We start from the raw sequence: 24,942 nt of genomic DNA, 5'->3' as shown, positions 1-24,942 counted from the left end.
GACAAATGGCAGTGTTTTAAGGCTGTACGTGGTGGGATTCGAACCTACGCGTGGACATCTACCCGATCCCACGTGCGTGCGTGCGTGCGTGTGCGTGTATGTGTGTGTGTGTGTGTGTGTGTGTGTGTGTGTGTGTGTGTGTGTGTGTGTGTGTGTGTGTGTGTGTGTGGTATTGGAAGTTAAAGTGTTCAGAAGTCGTCGTGTCTGTCAGTGTCCTGCTTAACCTTTTTTTTTCTCGTAAAGAATCCTCGTTTTGTCCGAGAGCCCTATGTACCTGTCAGGAGGGGGTAAAGAAGACTAGAGGAACAAAGATGGTGGAGAGGAAGGATATGATATGGTATTCACAGGATCTGATTAACCTTTGACACAATGAGAGACGCCTATTACTGCTTTGGGTTTATTCTACATTACTTTAAAGGAAAAAATAAATGTAACAGCAGGAATTGAAAAATCTGAATTGGTACCTATGATGGATATTCACGGGATATGATCAACACTTCTCTCTTCATGAATGATACTTGATCCTCCATTTCACTAACTCTGAAGAAAATAAAGAGGTATAACATCAAGTATTAAAAGAAAAGTAAATGAATAGATAGAATAAAATGATAATATCCTTTGTATTTTCCGAAGAATTAAAAAAAAAGTACCTCTCAGGAAACCACATTAGTACTCAATCTGCAAATTAAAAGAAATGAATAGATAGTTTAACGTGCACTGCGTAGCTGTGTTTCGTGATCAGCAACTGGTTGGTGCGCCGAGGTGATGGTCGGGCCCCAGCCTGGCCACGAGTCCTACCAAGGCGAGCTAGTGACGCCCCACCACCACCACCACCACCACCACCACCACCACTACCACTACCACTACCACTAACGCTACTCTATCACTACCACCACAACTATAACCACCATCACTGCCGTTACTCTATCACCACCACCACCACTACTACTATCGCTATCGCTACCACTAACACTAAAACTGCAGCTACTATTACCACCACTACCACCACTACCACAGCTCCTTGTCCTCTAAGTGCTGCGTGGCGAGGCTGAGGGAGGCAGTGGGGAGGCTGGTGTGTGGTGGTGCTCATCAGTAAACAAATGTGACCTGCTACTATTAAACTTCCGAGATGCTGATGCATGACAATTGCTTTCTGATTTTATCCTCTCGTCGAAGGTATATAGCTATGTACACTAGTTCAGGGAGCAGGCAAGCAATCAGTCAGTCAATCAGTCAGTCAGTCAATTAAGGAAATATTCAGTTAGTCAGTTGATGAAGCATGCAAGCAAACTTATTCACTTAACTAAGTAGGCTGTGTATCAGTCAACCTGTCAGTCAACCAGTTAGTCAACCAACCAGTCAGTCAGTCAGTCGATTAGCTTTCCACTCGTCTAATCACTGTTTATTGTATAGGAATGCAGTGATAGTGATTACAGGGCCAGCTACCACACACACACACACACACACACACACACACACACACACACACACACACACACACACACACACACGCTTACGAGCTATTTCATAAGCCACACGTCCCACGAAATACTTCCTCCCTTCTCCATCTCCCCTGTTACTCTTCCACCCTTCCCTTATCCCTTGCCATGCCTCTTCCTCTCCTACCCCATCTCCTGTTATTCTTGCTGCCCTCCCACTTCCTATGTTATGCTTCCTCCTTTCTCTTTCCATCCTCCTTCCCTTTCCTTATCTTAACTAGGTCTTATATTGTCGTGTGTTCTTCACCAAGAGTGCTTTTAGAAGTTTGCAATAAACATGTGTAGGAAATGAAATCGCAATGTGTTAAGAATGTAATGATGATCAAAACTGAGCAAATTTTTATTGGAAATTATTTGGGGTTTACTTTTGGAAATGTGAATGTTGTAGGTAGTCTCTCTCTCTCTCTCTCTCTCTCTCTCTCTCTCTCTCTCTCTCTCTCTCTCTCTCTCTCTCTCTCTCTCTCTCTCTCTCTCTCTCTCTCTCTCTCTCTCTCTCTCTCTCACATTTTCTCCGTTTATTTATATTTTATTCATCGAAATTATAGTCTTTAGTTTTCTGATTGAAAGTACGTATTTTTATTTTCATTTTTTTCTACTTTTCTAATTAAAATCCTCTCATGGGGTTCTCTCTCTTTCTAACACACACACACACACACACACACACACACACACACACACACACACACACACACACACATTCTCTCTCTCTCTCTCTCTCTCTCTCTCTCTCTCTCTCTCTCTCTCTCCTGAAATGGTGTATGTACCTGTTTGGTTCAACATAAGCACTCTAGGCAGCGTCTCTTGCTCAAGGTCGCTGCCGCCTCCTTGTCTCCCTCTCTCCTCGCCTTCCTCCCTCTCTCCTTCATTCCCTCTCTTCTCTCCTTTCACCTCGTCCGATTCCGCGAAGTTACTCTCTCTCTCTCTCTCTCTCTCTCTCTCTCTCTCTCTCTCTCTCTCTCTCTCTCTCTCTCTCTCTCTCTCTTCTCGTAAATATAACCTTTTGTCATGTTTATCTTTTCTCTTCTCTCTCTCTCTCTCTCTCTCTCTCTCTCTCTCTCTCTCTCTCTCTCTCTCTCTCTCTCTCTCTCTCTCTCTCTCTCTCTCTCTCTCTCTCTCTCTCTCTCTCTCTCTCTCTCTCTCTCTCTCTCTCTCTCTCTCGCATATATTTATCCTTTCTCCTTCATTCGTGTCCTTCTCTTATGCCCACACACTTTCCTTTCAGAGAGAGAGAGAGAGAAAGAGAGAGAGAGTCATATAAAGTCAGGTATACATCAGTTGAACACAAGCTTTCTTATACTAATGTAGATAGAGATAGATGGACAAACAGAGAGGTGGACAGAAAGGGGCACAGACGGTTCCACACCAGACATCATATTCTCGAGACACGGCTGGAAAACAAGCATTGAACTCCACCCACCCCCATCCCTACCGCAGCCTCTCCAAGCTCATTTTGTACTCTACCCCTCTGCCAGCCACTACAAGGCCCTGAGAATCTTCCCGGCGTGTTAGTGTATATAAAGTGCGGATGATCAATGGAGTGACTTGCTCAACGGATGTCATAATGCTGCTATCGAAGTGTGTTGTGTTTCCCAGTGACGCAGCGCTAGTGAGAAGTGACGAGGTTGCAGTGGCGAATTAGTGAAATTGATTCGGTAATATGTAGGAAAGTTTGGAAGAGGGTTTGGAAAGACAGGTGGGAAGAGAGATGACCGCAAGACAGAGACAACTTAAGAGAATTACTTAACCTCTTCAGTACTGGGACACATTTTCACCTTGAGATTTGTGTACGATTAGACCATTTTATTGACAGTAGGAAGGGTCTATGGAGGTCAGAAGATTAACAGCCACAATCTTCACTATTTTAATCTCCCCACATAAGTTTCTGAAGCTGTATAAAATCATCAAAAAGTAAGCAGATAGGGTTCTGTCCTGTCACCCACTCTCTTTCTATTATTCATTAATGACCTTCTTAACCAAACTTCTTGCCCTATCCACTCCTACGCTGATGATACCACCCTACATCTTTCCACGTTCTTTCAGAGACGTCCAACCCTTCAGGAAATCAACAGATCACGCGGGGACGCCACGGAACGCCTGACTTCCGATCTTTCTAAGATTTCCGATTGGGGCAGAGAAAATCTAGTAGTTTTCAATGCCTCAAAACTCAATTCCTCCATCTATCAACTCGACACAACCTTCCAGACAACTATCCCTCTTCTTCAATGACACTCAACTGTCTCCTCTTCCACAATGAATATCCTCGGTCTGTCCTTTGCTCATAATCTTAACTGGAAACTTCACATCTCATCTCTTGCTAAAACAGCTTCTATGAAATTAGGTGTTCTGAGGCGTCTCCGACAGTTTTTCTCGCCCTCCAACTGCTTACTCTGTATAAGGGCCTTATCCGTCCCTGTATGGAGTACTCTTCGCATGTTTGGGGGTTCCAGTCACACAGCTTTGCTTGATAGGGTGGAATCGAAAGCTCTTCGTCTCATCAACTCCCTCCTCTGACTAACTGTCTTCAGTCTCTTTCTCACCGCCGAAATGTTGCATCCCTTTCTATATTTTATCGCTATTTTCATGGTAACTGTTCTACTGATCTTGCTAACTGCATGCCTCCCCTCCTCCTGCGGCCACGCTGCACAAGGCTTTCTTCTTCCTCTCATCCCTATTCTGTCCAACTCTCTAATGCAAGAGTTAACCAGTACGCTCAATCATTCATCCCTTTCACTGGTAAACTCTGGAACTCCCTCCCTGCATCTGTATTTCCGAATTCCTACAACTTGTCTTCTTTTTAAGAGGGAGGTATCGAGGCATTTGCTCCCCTAATTCTGGCTGACGGTTTTGGCACTTTTTGAAGTCTTTGGAGAGCCAGCGCTCAAGTGGGCCTTTTTCTAACTTTCTTTTTTTTTCCATTGGCTGGCCCTCTTCCCTACGTAAAAAAAAAAAAAAAAAAAAAAAAAGTTTTAAAAGTTGATCAGACCACTATATAAATGGAGAGGATAGGTAGAAATAGATACGCATGTTTCATATAGAGACAAGTAGAAGAATAAAACAGACTCCGTAATCAAGATTGGACAAATTTATGGACGGAGATGATAAGTGGAAATAATATATGTTTTATAATACGGACTGTTATAGTAGTAGATGAATAGAATAAACTCGGAAACCAATAGTTATGTTTAAAAGAAGATTATAAAAGATTACCTACGTATTAGGATGATAAGTGGAAGTAGGTAGGCATAATTCATGTACACTGCCACTATGATAGAAGAAAGAAACAGTTGGTAATCAATAGGGGAGTTTATAAGAAGATTAGAGAGATTTATGGGTGGGTATGATGGGTGGAAATAGATAAGCATGTTTTACACCGGGACTGCCACGTGTTAGCCCTGGTCGCTTCCTGCAGCTTCCCATGTTTTCCTCTGTTATGTGCCTTTTAGAACTGAATAAGATAACTAAGCAGCAGCAGACCTTTAGGCCCCTGCATGGCCGTTTGAGAACTACTAGTATTTGTGCCTGAGTATTTGCAAAGACACAAGTAGTATATAGGAGGAGGAAAATGAGGAGGAGGAGGAGGAGGAGGAGGAGGAGGAGGAGGAGGAGGAGGAGGAGGAGGAGGAGGAAGAGGAGGAGGAGGAGGAGGAGGCCAAAAAAGAGGAGGAAGAAGAAGAGGAGGAGGAGGAGAAGAACAAAAATGAGGAAGAAGAGGAGGAGGAGGAGTAGGAGGAGGAGGAGGAGGAGTTGGAGGAGGAGGAGGAGGTGGAGGTGACTAAATACGAAGATAAAGATGCAGAAGTTATAGAGGCAAAGTTTTAAGAAAGAGGTGCAAGATGAAGAGGAGAACGGAAAGGAAGAGGAGGAGGCGGCGCAACAATGAAACACGAGTTACCTGATGAATGAATTAAAAAGATCAAGATAAATTTTAGTCGCAGATATATTATGTGAAAGAGAAGAGTGATGATGAAAATGAAGAGAAGGACGAGGAAGGTGGGAAGGGAGGAGGAAGAGGAGGAGGAAAATAAAAAGGAGGTGATGTAACTAATGAATGTACTAAGATTAGGATCAGATTGTAGTTGTTGTTATAGTAAAGTTTAATTGTAAGAAAGGAAAGGCAAAGACAGGACAAGAACGAGGAGAAATAAGTGACGTGATCAAGTTGGAATTCTACCTACCTCTGTATTTCCAACTTCCCATGACTTGACTTCATTTAAAAGGGAGGTTCCAAGACATTTATCCCTTTTTTTTTTTTTTGGGGGCGGCTAACACACTCGGTTTTGCAAGGGGACTGGCAATTAAGTGAGCCTTCTTTTTTCGTTTTACGTTGCCCTTGGCCAGCTTCCCCGTCTTACATAAAAAGTTTTGTAGAAAGAAGGCTACGAAGATAAGAGACGAAAATGTATTAAAGCAAAGAGGTATAGAGAGAATATTTAGGGGGAATGGAGAAAGAGGAAGACAAGGGCGGGCGAGGAGAAAGAGGTAAAGTGAATAAGTTCTGTAGTAAAAAGACGAAAATGTGAATGGATGAATGGGAAAAATGCGCTAAAGAGGAGAAGAATAACAAGGATATTATGGGTGAATGAATAAAGATTGACGGTGAAGGAAGCAAAGAGGAATAAGAGAGAGAAGATGAGAAGGACAAGGAAGAAAAAGAGAGAGAAAACGATGAGGAGAACAAGAGGAAGAAAAAATTGAGACAATGAGGAGAACGAGAGGAAGAAATGAAAGGAAGACGATGAGAAAAACAAAAGGAGGTAAAGAGAGACGATGAGGAGAACAAGGAAGAGGAAGAAGAGAAAATGAGATGATTGAATTACACATGAGAAAAACGATGATGTAGATACTAGAGAGACAAAAAGGTTACAGTAGTTATAATATTGACATCAGTGAACAAAGGAACAATAATAATGATAACTACCTGCTTATTCATAATTGTTAACGTTAAGTGAATGAAATTGTATATAAAAAAAATATACGTCATCTTAAATGTGATGTGGCAATGTTGAATGAAACAAATGAATTAAACAAGAAGGGGAAAAAATGTTCGTAATAAAAGAAAAGACATAAAGATCAGAGAAAGTACTATGATGCGTTTCCATATTCATTCTGCTTTCTATTTGGTCATTCTATACAACTTTAGAAACGTATATGGGAGAATTAAAGTAGTGAAGACTGTGGCCATTAATCTTCTGACCTCCATAGACCCTTCCTAATGTCAATAAAATGGTCTAATCGTACACATATCTGGAGGTAAAAATGTATCCCAGTATTGAAGAGGTTGAAGATTATCATAACCTAAACTATACGAAACTGGAAAAAAAAAATAGAGTAACCGAATATTAACTAAACTTAAAGAAATGACATAACAAGAATTAACAACGAAAAAGAAGAATGAAGCAACTGAATTCTTAACAAAATGAAAGAAAAAGTTGTAATAAAAAAAAACTAGATGCAATAAACAGAAATATGAAGGTCACGGAAAATTTTCTACTTATAGCATGGGAAAAAAACGTCACGAGAGGAAGGAAATAATTATCACTTTCTTTCCCACTGGGCGTCACCTTCCGCCTGGAGCTACTGTGAGGATGGGGGAGGTTGAAGGGAGGCGATCAAGGAGAGAGGGTGGTGATGGGGTGATGGTTAGAGGAAGGGGAGACTGGAGTGGGGAGTATAGAGGTCAGAATAAAAGGAAACGTGGTGGTGGTGATGGTGGTGGTGGTGGCAATGGTGGTAATGGTGGTGGTGGTGGTAATAGTGGTGGCAATGGTGGTGGTGGTGGTAGTAGTAGTAGTAGTAGTAGTAGTAGTAGTAGTAGTAGTAGTAGTAGTAGTAGTAGAGAGAGAGAGAGAGAGAGAGAGAGAGAGAGAGAGAGAGAGAGAGAGAGAGAGGGACAGAGAGAGACAGAGACAGAGACAGAGACACAGAGACAGACAGACAGACAGACAGACAGACGTGGGGGTGATGAATGGTAGTACACAGGTATGATATAGAGTATAACACGAGTTTCTGCTGATATTGGCGGAGAGGAACGCACACACGGGTAATTCGTGCTGGGAATGTTCTATGCACATAAGTATTTTGAGGCGTTGTTAAGCCGTGTTGTGACATTGAAGCGTGGCCTGGCGACAGATACAACGGCCGGGCTGTAAAGGCGTGTAACCGTGTCAGAGAAGCATTATGTCCACACACACCACATTACTTGATATTGTGCAGTGCAATCTTAACACATTACTATCACTGTCTCGAAAGCAAGCAACGTGTGATTAACCCCTTCAGTACCATGACGCGTTTCCATATTCATTCTGCTTAATATTTAGAGATTTTATACAGCTTCAGAAACTCATATGGAGGATTAAAATAGTGTGGACTCTGGCCGTTAATCTTCTGATCTCTAATGTTAATAAAGTGGTCTAATCGTACACAAATCACAGGTAAGAATGTGTCCCATTACTGAAGGACTTAATAGCAATAAGCTGATTTGCTGCTACCTTCACTCCTCCACTCCTAGGTAGGCAGTGATTGGTGCTGGTCAGTTTGCTATTTTACTCGCCGTTTATTTCATCCATTCTTTCACTGTGTAATGTTTATCAGTAATCGGTATCGGTCTGTTGCTGTCACTCGTCTCATCATGTCACACTATAAAGTATAACTGAATTATTTACAATTCACCAAAGGACGTCCAGTGATCCAGACCTACACACTCCACCCACCTACCCACCCACTCACCCACGCAGCCGTCCGTTGTGTCGCGAGTCGTCGGTCGCCCAGCCACTGTGGAATGTCATGCCACGGCTGAACAAGGCTTATGTGCACACAACATTTTCATCTTAAAATTACTTGTACTCTAGAAATAACTTGTACATTTGACAACATCAGCAGAAACTCGTGTTACACCTGTATATTACTTTTGATACTACTACTGCTGCTACTACTACTACTACTGCTACTGCTACTGTTACTTCTACTGCTACCGCTACTGCTACTACTACTACTACTACTAGTACTACTACTACCACCACCACCATTACTACTACCATTACTACTACCATGACTACTACTACTACTATCACGACTACCACACTACTAGTACTACTAGTACTACTACTACAACTGCTACTACTACTACTATTAATAATAATAATAATGATAATGATGATAATAATAATAATGATAATAATAATAATAATAATAATAATAATAATATTATTATTATTATTATTATTATTATTATTATAATAATAACAGTAATGATAATAATAATAATAATAATAATAATAATAATAATAACAATGATAATAATAATAATAGCATCGTTAGCTTACTCAGTATTAAGAAACTTGCACAATAAATAAGAAAATATATAAGTAAATAAATAATAATAGTGAATAATAAATAATTGTTTCCTGTACCCTTAATTAGAAAAGCTTCAGTCAGCCAATCAATTTGTTCTTAGGGTGTCTTGAGAGAGAGAGAGAGAGAGAGAGAGAGAGAGAGAGAGAGAGAGAGAGAGAGAGAGGCGGGGGGAGGACTCCGCCGTGACTGTCTCCTTGATGAATAATAGCACAGTAGGGTAGAGGCGGTAGCAGCAACAGAAGTAGTAGTAGTAGTAGTAGTAGTAGTAATAAAAGTAGTAATAGTAATGATAGTAGTAAGAGTAGTAAAAGTAGTAGTAGTAGAAGTAGTAGTAGTAGTAGTAGTAGTAGTAGTAGTAGTAGTAGTAGTAGTGGTGGTGGTGGTGGTGTTAGTAGTAGTATTAGCAGAAGTGGTAGTATTTGTGATAGTAGTAGTAGTAGTAGTAGTACAGTGGTGTGGGAAAATGGTGATGGTGTTGATGATAGTGGTAAAAGTGGCAGTGGTGGTGGTGGTAGTATAATAGTGGTGGTGGTGGTGGTAGTAGTATACTGGTATTGGATATGGTGGTAATTATAATAGTGGTAGAACTGGTAGTGGTGACAGTAGTAGTATAGTAGTGGTGGTGGTGGTGGTGGTGGTGGTAGTGATGGTGGTGGTCTTGGCGTCATGGGTGAGCGTGAGATGAGGCTGTGCATAACAATGGAGCGAAAGGATAATATCTTCACGCTTAATGGTAATGACGGTATTATAGTAGAAAGTTGTTTAATCACTTCATCCCTTCCAGTCATTCATTCCTCCACGCTCCAGCCTTCCTTCCTTCCTTCCTTCCTTCCCTCCCTCCTTCCTTCCATCCTTCTCTCTCTCCATTGTTTATTCTTTCCAGTGTGGTGATCGTGATGATTGCAACTCCCTCACTTTTTATTTATGGGCGATTGTTATGAGGAAAATAAACGAGTACAGGAATAGGAGAATGATGAATGGAGCACAGGGAACACAAAAGAACACAAAGGAATACTAAGGAATAATAAGGAAAAAACTGCAATAAGTCTTAAAGTCCTAGTGTTTGGATAACTATTTTACACTAACAATGGATAGCAAAGTGGGAGGCTTCTTCATATAACACTCATTCTTCAAGGCTAAGATGGAATGAGAAAAAAACGGACCAAATGAAAAAAATAGATAATCTACTCTGTAACGAACGTGTAAATGCTTTAACATTGTAATGTGTTGTGTGGAAGGGTGGAGGGACAGTGTGGAGGGGTAATGAGACTCTTTCCTGGCAGTATCTAGGGAGGCAGCAGTCAGTCAAGCCTCAGCAGTGAGCAATCTGTTGAATTAGTGCATTTTGTCTCAATACAGATGTCGCATGTTGGATCTCCGTTCAACTTTTGTCCATGGTGCATTCTTTTTAATAATAATCGTAGTTATCAGGAGAGGAGGAGGAAGAGGAGGAAGAGATGAAGGAAAAGGAGCAGGAGGAGGAGGAGGAGGAGGTTAAAAAACTAGAATCATTTATTAATTCATAACTTAATTGTCTGTTGATATATATACTATACAGTTAATACGTTTTTTGATGACAAGGTAGATAGAAGAGGAGGAGAATAGGCGAGGAAGGAGAGGAGAAAGAAGAAATCAGGAAGAGGAGAAGGTGAAGGAAAAAAAGAGAAAAGGAAAATGAAAGGAAATACCCGGCCTGGCTTAGCGAATAGAAAAGATAGAAAAATGTGTGTAAGATAGAAAGGAAATAACTTTACATTGGGAAGGCAAAATATGTCGTAAATGAACAGTTAGAAGGATAAATCGTGAATAACAATGACGATAAACAAATACGTGAATAGATGAAAGGAGGTAGATGTTAAAGGATACGTAGATAGATAGATAGATAGATAGATGAATAGAAAGAGAAAGGGAAAAAGAAGGTAAGGGGAACAGGAAAAGATAAATGGAACACAAAGAGAGAGAGAGAGAGAGAGAGAGAGAGAGAGAGAGAGAGAGAGAGAAATAGAGAAAATTTGAAATACATAAATTAATAAATAGATAAACAGGTAGATAAATCAATAGATAGATAGATAGATAAATAGATAATAGTAGTAGTAGTAGTAGTAATAGCAGCAGCAGCAGCAGTAACACCAATAGTATACAATAAGCACCACCATCACATCTAACGGGCGCACACACACACACACACACACACACACACACACACACACACACACACACACACACAGACACACACACACGACAAAGGAAAGGAGTTTGTCAAGGTACTAAAATTTACTTACAGATCCCGGAACTAAAAATGAGAGACAAAAAAAATCAGGTGCGTTGAGCCGGTCAGGGAGACAAAGGAAAAGGAGGAGGAGGAGGAGGAGGAGGAGGAGGAGGAGTAGGAGGAGAAGAAGAGGAGGAAGAGGAGGAAGAAGAAGAAGAGGAAGAAGAAGAGGAAGAAGGAAAAGAAGAAGAGGAGAAAACGTGTCTTAAGCTGTTTCCTTTTTCGATTAAATCTTAAATATTGGCGTGATGCAAGTTCCGTTCTCTCTCTCTCTCTCTCTCTCTCTCTCTCTCTCTCTCTCTCTCTCTCTCTCTCTCTCGTCCTCATCCCGTTTTCCTTCATTCTTGTCTTGTTTTTCCTCCTCTTCCGTTCCACGCATCTTCTAATTTTCTTCATATTCTCCTTCTAGTGTCCTTTTGTGTGTTCCTCTTCTTACTCTCCTCCTCCTCCTCCTCCTCCTTCCAAGATCCTCTTTTTTCCCTTGTTTTCCTTCATTGTCTTGTTCTTTTCCTCATCTGCTGCCTCTTCTCGCATCCTCTAGTGTTCCTCCGCATCATCCTCCATATGGTGTTATCCTGCGTGGTCCTCCTCCTCCTCCTCCTCCTCCTCCTACTCCTCCTCCTCCTCCTCCTCCTCCCCCTCTTCCTCTTTTTCATCCCGTCCGGCCTACTCACCCAGTCTATATTGTTAAAATTTATATAGCAGGAACCAAAAGATCTACTGCTGTTTATTTTCCTTCTCTACAACTCCTCCTCCTCCTCCTCCTCCTCCTCCTCCTCCTCCTCCTCCTCCTCCTCCTAATGTGTCTAAGCGTTCGTATCTTTCCCATTATGTTTGAGTTTCGTCACCACATTTATAACATAATAAGGAGTAACAAATCTACTGCTGTTTGGTTTTCATTTGTGTTCTTTTATGCTCCTCCTCCTCCTCCTCCTCCTCCTCCTCCAGTCTGATAACGGAAGGTGCCGCCAAGGCCGTGGTGGTGGTGATGATGGTGTAGGCGGGCAGGGAGGTGACAGGGAAAGTCTAGCGGGAAGTGTTAGCGGGAATATATATATATATATATATATATATATATATATATATATATATATATATATATATATATATATATATATATATATATATATATATATAAACTCACTCTTCATACTTTCGTTCCTTCCTCTTCCTTCCTCCTCCTCCTCCTCCTCCTCCTTCTTCTTCTTCTTCTTCTTCTTCTTCTTCTTCTTCTTCTCTTCTTCTTTTCTTCTTCTTTATCTTCCTTCTTCTTCTTCTTCTTCCTTCCTCCTCCTCCTCCTCCTTTTTTTCTTCTTCTTCTCCTCCTCCTCCTCCTCCTCCTCCTCCTCCTCCTCCTCCTCCTCCTCCTCCTCTTCTTCCTCCTCCTCCTCCTCCTCCTCCTCCTCCTCCTCCACTTCCTCTTCCTCTTCCTCTGATAAAGGTGCTGTGTTTGTATTGTATCTTAAAGCAATGTAAAGGTCGAGAAGTGTGATTGCAAGGAGTAAACGAACACACGAATGTATAAACTTTTTGAACCTCCTACCTCTTCTTCCTCTTCCTCTAACATCATCATCATCACCTCCCCTATCACCACCACCATTCAGATTAGCAGAAGATTAAACACTAATATGAATTACTAAAAGAAGTATCGCTTGGTTAAAGGAGAAACTAAACTATAAGGGAAATAATGAGTTGTTTTACCTCTGTTATGAATTATTTTGAAGTTATGTATGTATTTATGTATGTATGTTGTGTGTTGACGTGTATGTTACTTTTTCTTCTCTTTTTATCAGTTCATTTACCTTTATTTTGTTTATTTTTTACTTTAAGTGTGAAATATCCGTTTATTTATTTATTTATTTACTTATTTACTTTTTGTGTAAGTGTGAAAGATTAGTTATTTTCTACGCTGCTCTCAAAAATTAGTCTTAAAAGTTCCAGTGCAGTTAAATACTTCAGCTTTTGTCTCTCTTAAATGGATAAAAGGCATGCGAGGTTCTTTATTTTGTATTTTTCTTTCCTTTATATTTTTCTTTCCTTCCTTATATTCTTCTCTCCTCCTTCGCTCCCTCCTTTTTATTGTATGTTGCTTTTTCCATTTTTCCTTATTGTCTCTTTTCGTATATTTTTTTTTTTTTTTTTTTTGTCTTGATCAGTCAGTCAGTCTATCTATTTGTACTTTATGCTTCTACCTATCTATTTATCTATCTATTTATCTATCTATCTGTCTTACTATTTATCTATCTGTTTATCTATCTATCTATCTAGCTAGCTAATTGTATCTATCTATCTATTTAACTATACCTGTCTAACTATATCTATTTATCTATCTATCTACTTATCTATCTATCTATCTATTCGTTAGTTTACATAATGGTGAACGAAACACGAAACGATTAAAAGATCAAGAAGGACAAAACTAAAAGGAATCCTGCAAAAAAGTATTCACCGTGTATCCTTCACCTCTGGCGGAAGGTGGTGGTGGTGGTGGAGAGGTGATAGGGTTAGGGGGAAAGGATTTATTGTGGTAGTGGAGGGGAGAGGAGATTAGGGAGCAAGGATTGATTGAGGGAGGGAGAAGGGATGAGGGGGAGGTGATGGTGGTGATTGTGGTGGTATTGTGGATTAGAGGTTGTGGGAGTAGTAGTAGTAGTAGTAGTAGTAGTAGTAGTAGTAGTAGTAGTAGTAGTAGTAGTAGTAGTAGTAGTTGTTGTTGTTGTTGTTGTTGTTGTTGTTGTTGTTGCAGTGCAGTAGCAGCAGGAGCAGCAGCAGCAGCAGTAGCAGCAGCAGTAGCAGTAGCAGCAGCAGTAGCAGTGAGTGCAGCAGTGCAGTAGTAGCAGTGGTGGTGGTGGTGGTAGTGGTGGTGGTGAGTGGTAGTAGCAGTAGTGGTGCATGGTAGTGGCAGCAGTAGCAGCAGCAGTAGTAGTAGCAGCAGTAGTAGCAGTAGCAGTAGCAGCAGTAGCAGTAGTAGTAGTTGTTGAGTGAGCAGTGTAGTAGTAGTAGTAGTAGTAGTAGTGGTAGTAGTAGTAATAATAGTTGTAGTTGTTATTGTAGCAGATGGAGTTGTATTAGCAAAATGTAATAACAGGAATAAAAGCAGAAGTAGTAATAGTAATGGTAGCAGCAACAGTATTAGTAGTGAAACAACAACAACAACAATAACAACAACATAATCAATATTCAGCATCCTTTCCTAATAAGACAGCGATTGACTTCACCCAAATGTAACTGAAAAACAGAACAATAAACACAAAATAACAGCAGATCAGTAAACAAAAAATAAAGAAAACAAAAAATAACAAGTGAAAAGTGAGGGAACAGGGAATTACGTAGCGGTGGTGGTGGTGGTGGTGGTGGTGGTGGTGGAGAGAGGAGAGGTGAAGGGATGAGGAAAGTTGATGGTAAAGATAAGGATACGAAGTGTTGTGAAGGTGGTGGAAGTCAGCAAGATTTAGAAGATAGTGGTGGTGGTGGTGGTGGTGGTGGTGGTGGTGGTGGTAACTGATTGAATTGAAAAGGTAAATAAAGTACTAGTCGTGGTGGTGGTTGTGGCGGTGGCGATGGTGATGATAGTGAAGTAGATAGTGAAAGATAAGGAAGATATGAATTTGTTGGTGCTGGTTTTAATGGTCTTAAATCTTAATGGTGACAGTGGTAGTGTCTGCTAAAGTGAGGCACAGATGATGGTTTTTTTTTTTTTTACATTACAAGGGCACTGGCCAAGGGCAAACAAAGTGTTGGAAAAAAAAAAATCCCGCTGGTTGCCAGGCCCTGTTAAGAAGAAAGTAGAAAGAGAAAAAAAAAAAAAATCTAAAAGGAGGGTCCAGTTAACGTAAGAGGTGTCTTGACACTCCTCTTTTGAAAGAGTTTAAGTCATAGGCAGGTGGAAATACAGACACAGGTAGAGAGTTCCAGAGTTTACCAGTGTAGGGAATGAAGGAGTGAAGATACTGGTTAACTCTTGCATTAGGAAGATGGACAGAATAGGGATGAGAAGAAGTAGAGAGTCTTGTGCAGCGAGGCCGCAGGAGGGGGAAGGCATGCAGTTAGCAAGTTCAGAAGAGCAGACAGCATGAAAACAGCGGTAGAAGACAGATAAAGATGCAACATTGCGGCGGTGACTTAAAGAATCAAGACAGTCAGTTAGAGGAGAAGAGTTGATAAGACGAAAAGCTTTAGATTCCACCTTGTTTAGTAAAGCTGTGTGTGGATCCCCCAGACATGAGAGCCATACTCCATACACGGGCGGATAAGGCCCTTGTACAGAGCAAGCAGCTGGGAGGGAGAGAAAATGGACGAAGACGCCATAGGACACCTAACTTCTTGGAAGCTGATTTAGCAAGAGTAGAGATGTGAAATTTCCAGTTTAGATTTTTAGTGAAGGATAGACCGAGTGTGTTTAATGTAGAGGAGAGGGAAGTTGAGTGTTATTGAAGAAGAGAGGATAGTTGTCTGGAAGGTTATGTCGAGTAGATAGTTGTAGAAATTGAGTTTTTGAGGCATTGAACAAAACCAGGTTTTCTCTGCCCCAATCAGAAACAAGTGAAAGATCAGAAGTTAGGCGTCCCATAGCATCTCGCCTTGAGTCATTTAATTGTTGTTGGGTTGGGCGTCTGTTGAACGCTGTTGAATAATGCAGGGTGGTATCATCAGCATAGGAGTGGATAGGGCATTGAGTCAGATTTAGGAGATCATTGATGAATAATAGAAAGAGAGTGGGTGATAGGACAGAACCCTGTGGAACACCACTGTTGATAGTTTTAGGGGAAGAACAGTGACCGTCTACTTATGGTGTTTAGCGTTGTTAGTGGTGGTGGTGGTGGTGGAAGAGGTGATGGTGATGGTACTGGTGTAGCAGGAGTGAGGTGTAAAGTGATCAAGAAAGGGAAGGAAAGAGGAAGAGGCAGGAAGAGACGGGAAGGGAGCAATAAAGGAAGGAAGGAAGGAGGAAAGGGAGGAAGGAGGAGGAAAAGCGAAAGGGAACAAGGAAAAGAAGAAGGAAGAAGGAAAAAGATATGAAGGGAGCAAGGAAGCGAAGGAGGAAGGATGGGGAGGGAGAGGGTGAAGGAGCAAGAAAGGTAAGGAGGGGCTGGGAAGGGAGGAGGAAGGGAAGATGCAGGTAGTGGGAAAGGAGAGGGGACTGAGGGTAAGGACAAGGTATAGGGAAGGAGGGGAGATGGGGGAAGGGACAAGGCTGTAAATGAAGGTGTACTGGAAGACAAAGGTGAGAAACGCAATATTTCACTTTATATCCTTGTCTCAGATTGATTTCCGAGATCATCCTGTATTTCTTAACCTGACAGGATTCTCTCTCTCTCTCTCTCTCTCTCTCTCTCTCTCTCTCTCTCTCTCTCTCTCTGTGTGTGTGTGTGTGTGTGTGTGTGTGTGTGTGTGTGTGTGTGTGTGTGTGTGTGTGCGCGCGCGCGCGAACCTCGCCCTTTGGCCCTTGAGGAGCATCTCGAGGCGCGGATCATCAGCAGGTGTTGAGTCAAGGGCGTCGTTCTCTGCGTGACACGATCTCCCGCCACTGCCAGGCTGCCACCAGATGGCTGATGCAATGCCTACATACATCACTGCCCTCACTACAGACCTGCCTGCATACAAGGCAGACGGATACGTGTACCGCGTGTTCCTCCACCCTGCATTCCGCTACGCTTCCTTATATGTGAATACTTAAGAACATAACTTAAGGAAAGCTGCAAGAAGCCTTCCCAGTCCCAGTACGAAACGTGCCTACATATTTTTCATTCTCATCCATGAATTTGGCAAATCTTCTTTGTTTCTTAATGGCTCGGCTCTAACATTTTCACGACCGAGTGTAATGGAAACAGCAAAGAAGTCATGAAGCCTACACTACGCATGACAGTCACTGCATGAAACGTGCATACTTATTTCCACCTGTCATCCTCCTCATCTCATCTCATCTTTTTAAAGCTCTCAAATGACTTGATTGCTGAGTCTGTACAGTTTTGAAAGGCAACACTGACAGTGGAGAAGTAATTGAATTGTCAGACCTTGTAAATGCCGTTAGTTCTATTTTTACTCTCTAATATTGTCTATGATTGTTCAGATTAGGTAAGTGGTAACTATTACACCAAACTGACACATCAAGCGTTTAGGGACCATCGTCTCAAGCGTTATCAGTTTTAAATGTTTTAATTTTACTTTTTACAGTCTCTTGAAATGTTTGAGAAATTTCCGGCATATTTTCACGTGATCATAACTTAATAAGGAATCTACATTTGAACAAGAGTTCTGTGTGAACAACAAATAGTTTTAGCAAGAGCTCTATATCTTAACAAGAATTCTGCACTATCATTGGGAAGAACACTCGACTACTCATCTCCGTCTTTGAAAATCATGTTTGCAGAGCAGAAAGTGTTAGGAATATACTGGTTTTATAAGAGACTGGAGATCATTCCTGTGTGAACCTAAGGTGTTTAGGAATACTGGTTTTATAAGAGACAGACTGGACATGGTTCTTGTGAGGGCCCCGAATGTTTAGGAATACTGGTTTTGTGAGGCATATTGGAGATCGTTCCTATCAGAGAACAAGGAATTTAAGAACACTAGTTTTATAAGAGAAAGCAAAAATGCTTAAGAACAAGAGAGACAGACTGAAAATCGTTCTTATGTGAGCACAAATTGTTGATAATACTGGTTTTGTAAGAGACAGAATGGAGATCGTTCTTATGAGAGGTTAAATTGTTAAGAATACTGGTTTAGTAAGAGTGGGGCTATCAAGTGAGCCTTTCCTTTCCACTCACTCTCTGCAAGGAACAAACAATCACCTCGGAGTTTCTGGACAAGTAACACAATTTGCTGCACGAGGAAGCTCTTCACTGGAAAGATTGTACGATAATGTCTTGCGATTCTTTTTGTGCTTGAAATTAGACCGGTCAAAACTTCATTTACTTACTCGTTTGTCTATTTATTTTACATGTGTGTATTTGTTTTTAGTTTATACTAGTTTTTATGTATATCATTTGAAGTTTTTATTTTTCATATTTACTTTCTTTTGTCTTATTTACTTACCCTCTTCTATTTATTTTGTAGGTGGAAAGAAGACCCCACAGAACTGCTCCAAAGAAAAGTGAGTAAAAAGTTTGTCCCATTCAAGTCAGTAATGTTAGCGTGATCAGTCTTTGCTCATGGTTAAGACTGGCTGTTGTATTTTTTTTTTTTTTATAAGGGTTATTGTACATATTTTGGGGGATCTACAGTCGACTGCCACTTTTAAAAACACTTTGTCCATTTCAATGCAGTAATGTTCTTGGGATCAGCCTTTCCAACAGGGCCCATTTCCTGTCTCGTGGTTTACTTGGGTTGCTTGTGTTGTTCCCGTAGAGGAGAAATGTACCACTGCTCCAACGGGTCCCATTTGCAGTCTCGTGGCTTACTTGGCGTGTTTATGTTGCTCTCCTTGTTGTTATCGTAGGAGAAATGTACAACTGCTCCTCGTTTTGACCAGCTGCTGTACTTTCCTGTTACTCGTTGTCTCGTGGCTACTTTGACGTGCTAATATTGTTCTTGATATTGTTTTGCTGTGAAAGAAACGTGTCTGGAAGGTTGGTTAATTTGATTAATTGAGTATAGTGTTGAGTAGTGTCGTGTTGTAGTTCCCTGGAGACACCGTGACCAAACCCGTAGGTGTAGGTAGCCAGGTGTAGGTTGCCAGGTGCAGTGTCCAGGTGCGAGTCCCCGCGGCCACCGTCACGGAAACGCCATTACCTAGGGAAGGGTGTAGATAATTTCTCTCTCTCTTTTTACCCATTTGTTTTGCTAGTTGACAGGTTTGGCTATAAACATCGACCTTGATATTCTCTCTCTCTCTCTCTCTCTCTCTCTCTCTCTCTCTCTCTCTCTCTCTCTCTCTCTCTCTCTCTCTCTCTCTCTCTCTCTCTCTCTCTCTCTCTCTCTCTCTCTCTCTCTCTCTCTCTCTCTCTCTCTCTCTCTCTCTCTCTTTTCAATTTACAAGCCTCACATTTGTCTCAATAGGCATCATATTCAGAATCTCGTTTGCACCACTTTCAAGAGGCAGTAGTTGATGCGACATGTGTTTTAAGAGTACTTCTACTGTTATTAACAAAATTTCTACATTATTGACAGGAAAAACTCTCGTAAAAAACATTCATAATCACCTGTAAGACCTTTGAAAATGGCCCTACATAAGAAGAGAGCAAAGCGTTTCTGAATGTGAGTTTAAAGCTGGTACTCTCAAACATTTCTGTGCTTCACTTTCACACTTTCAAAAGTATTTATTTGAATCTACACAAGTTTTTAAAGGTGTTTTTTACGGTTCCAAAGGCAAAGTGACAAGATTTCTACATTACGTATTAACTGTAGAAACACTTAAAAACCCTGTTAATCATCTATAAGGTCTTTGAAAATAACCGTACATGAAGGAAGAGCAAAGCGTTTCTGAATGTTGGCTTAAATTTTACACTCACACAAAACTAAGCATTTCCTTCCTTCCAAGTGGCCACTGATTCAAGAGCCAGGAGCGTCTGTTGAGTAGTATTGCAGTCTGGGGGGGAAGAAGTAAAGGAGGAACAGGGGAAGGAGGCACAGGGGGGAAGGAGGCACACTACTCCGTAGCCCCCACGGTAACCCAAACAGCGTCTCGTGACCCCTGGGCGACCTCCTCGGGGCAAAACCAAACATATACTCACGCACCTGCTGGCAACACAGAGGTGAGGAGCCGAGGAGCCAACGAGCGCCTCTCTGCGATGTGTTTAATGGGCGTTCTTGAGCTGTCTGTGTGTGTGTGTGTGTGTGTGTGTGTGTGTGTGTGTGTGTGTGTGTGTGTGTTTGGTCAGCCCTGTGTTACCGCCTCTCTTTGTTGTCTCGCTCTCGGGTTTATACTTTTGTACAGTTTGTTAATGGAATTTTACTCTTTGTACTACCAGTGTGTTCTAAGTGGTTCTGAAGTGGTTCTAGAGTGTACTAAGTGGTTCTGGAAAGTCTTTGCAATGTTTTCAGGGATTCTGGAGTATTTCAAGTGGTTCTGGAGTGTCCTAAGTGGTTTTAGATTGTCTTTGAAGTGTCTTAAGTGGTTTTAGAGTGTCTTAAGTGTTTCTGGAATGTCCTAAGTGGTTCTGGAGTGTCCTAAGTGGTTCTGGAATGTCCTAAGTGGTTCTGGAGTGTCCTAAGTAGTTCTGGAGTGTCCTAAGTGGTTCTGGAGTGTCCTAAGTGGTTCTGGAGTGTCCTAAGTGGTTCTGGAGTGTCCTAAGTGGTTCTGGAGTGTCCTAAGTGGTTCTGGAGTGTCCTAAGTGGTTCTGGAGTGTCCTAAGTAGTTCTGGAGTGTCTTAAGTAGTTCTGGAGTGTCCTAAGTGGTTCTGGAGTGTCCTAAGTAGTTCTGGAGTGTCCTAAGTGGTTCTGGAGTGTCCTAAGTGGTTCTGGAGTGTCTTAAGTGGTTCTGGAGTATCTTAGGTGGTTCTTGAGTGTCTTAAGTGGTTCTGGAGTATCTTAGGTGGTTCTGGAGTGTCTTAAGTGGTTCTGGAGTATCTTAGGTGGTTCTGGAGTGTCTTAAGTGGTTCTAAAGTATCTTAGGTTGTTTTGGAGTGTCTTAAATGGTTCTGGGGTGTCCTAAGGGATTCTGGAGTGTCTTAAGGAGTTATGGAGTGTCCTAATTCGTTCTACGGTGTCCTAAATGGTTCTGTAGTGTCTAAGTAGTTCTAGAGTGTTTCAAGTGGTTCTGTATTGTCTTAAGTGGTTCTGTATTGTCTTAAGTGCTTTTAAGTGTCTTTTAAGTGGTTCTGAAGTATCTTTTAAGTGGTTTTGGAGTGTCTTTTAAGTGGTTCTGCAGTGTCGAAAGTGGTTATGGAGTGTTTTAATTGGTTCTGGAGCGTCTTAAGCGGTTACAAGTGTCTTAAGTGGTTCTGCAGTGTCTTAAGTTGTTCTGGAGTGAGCTAAGTGGTTCTGGAGTTTATTAAATTCTTTTGTATTTCCATCTTTCTATGATCTGAACTCATTTAAGAGGGAGATTTCAAAACATTTATCCCTTTCTTTTGGCTAACTCTCTCATACCTGCGTGGGGACTGGCAACTAGGTGGGTTATTATTTTTTTTTCATTCTTTTTCTTCCTTCGGCCGGTTTTTCCCTTTTAGATAAAAAAAATGTTCTGGATTGTCTTGCATTGTCCTGTAGTTGAAAGATGACGAAAATAACTTCATCTATTCATATTTCTCGTGTTTGAAGTTTTTATTTCCTTCAGTTTTTTTTGTAGCTTTTATTTTTTTCAGTTCTTGTACCAAAGTCTGAGAGGCTCTGTATTGGAGGGAGGAAAAAGTTAACCCGGTAATCTCCTTTTTTTATTATTTCATTTTATTTCTTTCTCTTTCTTTTTCTTTTTCTTTCTTTCTTTGTTTCATTTTATTTTTCTCTATTTCTTTCTCTCGTTCAATTTTTTTTTTTTTTTTTTTATTTTTCTCTATTTTTTCTTTCTTTCTTTCTCTTTCTCCGTCTTTCTTCCTTTCTATTTCTTTATATTTTTCTCTTTCGTTCTATTTCTTTCTATTTCTTTTATTTATCTATTTCTTTATTTTTTTTTTTTTTTTTTTTTTTTTCTCTCTTTCTTTCTTTCTTTCTTTCTTTCTCTTTCTATTTCTTTCTGTTCTTCTGCCAAAGTCTGAGTGGTTCTGTACTCGAGGGAAAGTAAGAGTAGCTTTGTATTCTCCCTTCTTTTCTCCCTTTTTTTTCTTTATTTCTTTTTTTCTATTTTTTTGTTTCTTTTTTCTCTTTATTTCTTTTTATTTTCCTCTGTTTCTTTCTATGTCTTTCTTTTTCTTTCTATTGCTCTTTATTTTATTTTTCTCGATCTATTTCCTTCTACTTTTCGCTATTTCTTTCTATTTCCCTCTGTTTCTTCTTGCAACAAAGTCTCAATGGCTCTGTACTCGAGGGAGAATAAGATTAGCTTGTATTCTCCTTTTCTTTTTCTTTATTTCTTTCTATTTTTTTCATTTTCTCTATTTCCCTGTCTTTCTATTTCTTTTTATTTGTTTATTTTCTTGTACCAAAGTCTTAATGGCTCTGTAATTGAAGGAAGTTAAGATTAGCCTTCTATTCTCCCTTTTTTTCCTATTTTTCTATTTCTTTTTCTTTTACTTTTTTTTTCTTTTTCTATTTCTATCCTTGCACCAGACTCTCGATGGCGCTGTACGTGAGTAGCCTTGTATTCTACCTCTTTTTTTTTTTTTTAACCTGATGTGTGTTTGGTCGCCCTTTTGTTGCAGCCTCTTTTTTGTTTTACCCTTGAGTTTGTTAGTTCGTTATTCTGAGAGTTTGTCGTTAAATATCTCACTTCACGTGCCTGTGTCTCCTAAATGGGTTTGGTGTAGAGAGGTGACCCAATTAACTACGAATTCTACAGTATTTTCTTTTCTTTCTTCTGTGTTTTGTGTAGTAAAGGGAAGACTAGATGAGCTTTATATTTTGTCTTTACTTCAGCTGGTGTGTTTGTCTGGTCAGTATCCTTGTTGCTCTTTCGCTCTGGTAATTGAAGCTTTGAGGAATTTGTTCATGAGTCTTTCATAACCAAACTTATCTATTCTATCTATCTATTTTACAAGAAAAGAGTGAAAAGAGTTAAGATCAAAGTTTGTCCGTGACTCATTCATACACAAACTTATTTTTTAATTTATTTATTAATTCAATTTATCTTTATTTATTCATTTTACAAGAAAAAAGCGTAAGAATGAAAGGGTAGAAATTAAAGTGAAGGTGTTTCCATGTGGTGTTAGATGTGGTATTTACAGGAACCATTGAGAATTGCATACAACAAGAGGCATTCGAAGGTTTAGTTCACTACTCTAGCCTGTACGAAACTCTGTATGTTGACAATGAAGGTAAACTAATCAAGGTATAAGAGAAGAGAAGTAAAGTATGATCCAGAGAGAGAGAGAGAGAGAGAGAGAGAGAGATGATAGCGGTTGTATAAGTAAGCAAAAACATTCACTTCTCCTCCTTCTCTTTCTATTATCTTAACCTTTTCCTTTCTGTTTAGTTTGGCTGGACAAGACTTATAGAGGACTGGGAAAGTGTAGGCAAGGGGCAACTCTTTCCTCTCGAGTCACTAGTTCTCCTCCTCCTCCTCCTCCTCTTCATCCTCCTCTTTTCCGTGAATCATCTTTCCTTCTTTTCCAAACATGAAATTTTTCCTTTCCTGTTTTTCTGTATTCGATTCCTGTTTCTCTCTCTCTCTCTCTCTCTCTCTCTCTCTCTCTCTCTCTCTCTCTCTCTCTCTCTCTCTCTCTCTCTCTCTCTCTCTCTCTCTCTCTCTCTCTCTCTCTCTCTCTCTCTCTCTCTCTCTCTCTCTCTCTCTCTCTCTCTCTCTCTCTCTCTCTCTCTCTCTCTCGTGTTGCATGAGGCGGACAACAATTCCAGTAAATTATTTCATTTCCAACCAATTACTGAACCGTCTCTCTCTTTTCATGGTCCGTGATATCCTTTGTGTTCCTTTCTCTTCGGTTTCCCTCCTCCCCTCCGCTTCCATAGGCAACATCTGTTTTCTTCTTCCTCCTCCTCCTCCTCCTACTCCTTTCTCTGTTCCTCTCACTGTCTAACCTTCACATTCGTGCACGCTTCTTGCATCCTTCGCACCTTCCTGCCACATCTCATCCTCTCTCTCTCTCTCTCTCTCTCTCTCTCTCTCTCTCTCTCTCTCTCTCTCTCTCTCTCTCATTTCTTCTGCTAATTGTCCTTTTTCGTAATTTTTTTTCTTTTTGTTCTTGTTCTTGTTCATGTTGATGTTCCTCCTCCTCCTCCTCCTCCTCCTCCTCCTCCTCCTCCTCCTCCTCCTCCTCCTCCTCCTCCTCCTCCTCCTCCTCCTCCTCCTCCTCCTCCTCCTCCTCCTCCTCCTCCTCCTCGTCCTCCTCGTCCTCCTCCTCCTCCTCCTCCTCCTCCTCCTCCTCCTCCATAACCCACCATCATCTTTCCCTCAATTTATGTACACTTTCACTATCAAATTCTCTCTCTCTCTCTCTCTCTCTCTCTCTCTCTCTCTCTCTCTCTCTCTCTCTCTCTCTCTCTCTCTCTCTCTCTCTCTCTCTCTCTCTCTCTCTCTCTCTCTCTCTCTCTCTCTCTCTCTCTCTCTCTCTCTCTCTCTCTCTCTCTCTCTCTCTCTCTCTCTCTTGCCCTCTTTATTTTCACAGCCTCTGAAGTCTTTAAATCGCTTTATCTTCTGATCCACTTTCTCTCTCTCACAAAGGCTTGGAGTGCGGGGCTGAGTGGGATGGGGGCGGGGCGGGGCGGGGCGGGTCCTTCACTCCCACACTCTTGACTCACGAAGAAGCACAAGGCACGCCAAGCCACGCCAGAGCCTCGTTAATCTCTCCCTGGTTAAGTGAAGTCGGTCAAAGGCGTGAATGTGTCCGTCTGTCCGTATGTTTGTCCGTCTGTCACTCATTTGTTCTCATTTTTGGCGTATCGTGGATTTTTTGGGGTTTGAGTTTTGTTTCTTAGTTTTTTTTTTTTTTTTTAGCTGATTGTGTTTAGTATCGTGGAAGTTTTTAATGGTTTTCACTGATAGTACTTTTTTTTCGCTCTAAGTTACGTTTGCAATATATTTTTTGTCTTGTTTAGTTTTCCGTTATTTTTTTTAGCAGAGAGTTATTTGTTTATTTATTTATTTATTCAGCAGACTGTTTTAGTGTCGTGGAAGTTTTTAATGAATTCCACTCAGGATTTTTCTTCGCTCTAGGTTTTTTTTTTTTTTTTGTCTTGTTTTAGTTTGTTAGTTATTTTTTTTAGCAGAGAGTTATTTGTTTATTTATTTATTTATTTAGCAGACTGTGATAGTATCGTGGAAGTTTCTAA

The 24,942-nt window shown here is 40.8% G+C and overlaps 1 protein-coding gene across 3 annotated transcripts in view; it reads left to right on the top strand.

Moving 5' to 3' along the window:
• The window catches only part of LOC123507957 (mucin-2-like), a 117,876-nt gene that overhangs the window by 32,398 nt on the left and 60,536 nt on the right, over positions 1–24,942 (top strand). For 2 of the 3 annotated variants that reach the window (XM_045261320.1, XM_045261321.1), the window contains exon 2: positions 18,181–18,217. The exons of the other annotated variant lie outside the window; for it this stretch is intronic. The gene's annotated coding sequence lies outside the window, so the exon portion shown is untranslated. The remainder of the gene's footprint in view (positions 1–18,180; positions 18,218–24,942) is intronic. 3 annotated transcript variants of the gene reach the window in all.

This window comes from Portunus trituberculatus, chromosome 23, assembly GCF_017591435.1.
Source record: "Portunus trituberculatus isolate SZX2019 chromosome 23, ASM1759143v1, whole genome shotgun sequence".
Lineage (NCBI taxonomy): Eukaryota > Metazoa > Arthropoda > Malacostraca > Decapoda > Portunidae > Portunus > Portunus trituberculatus.
This window is presented reverse-complemented; position numbering and strand designations above follow the sequence as displayed.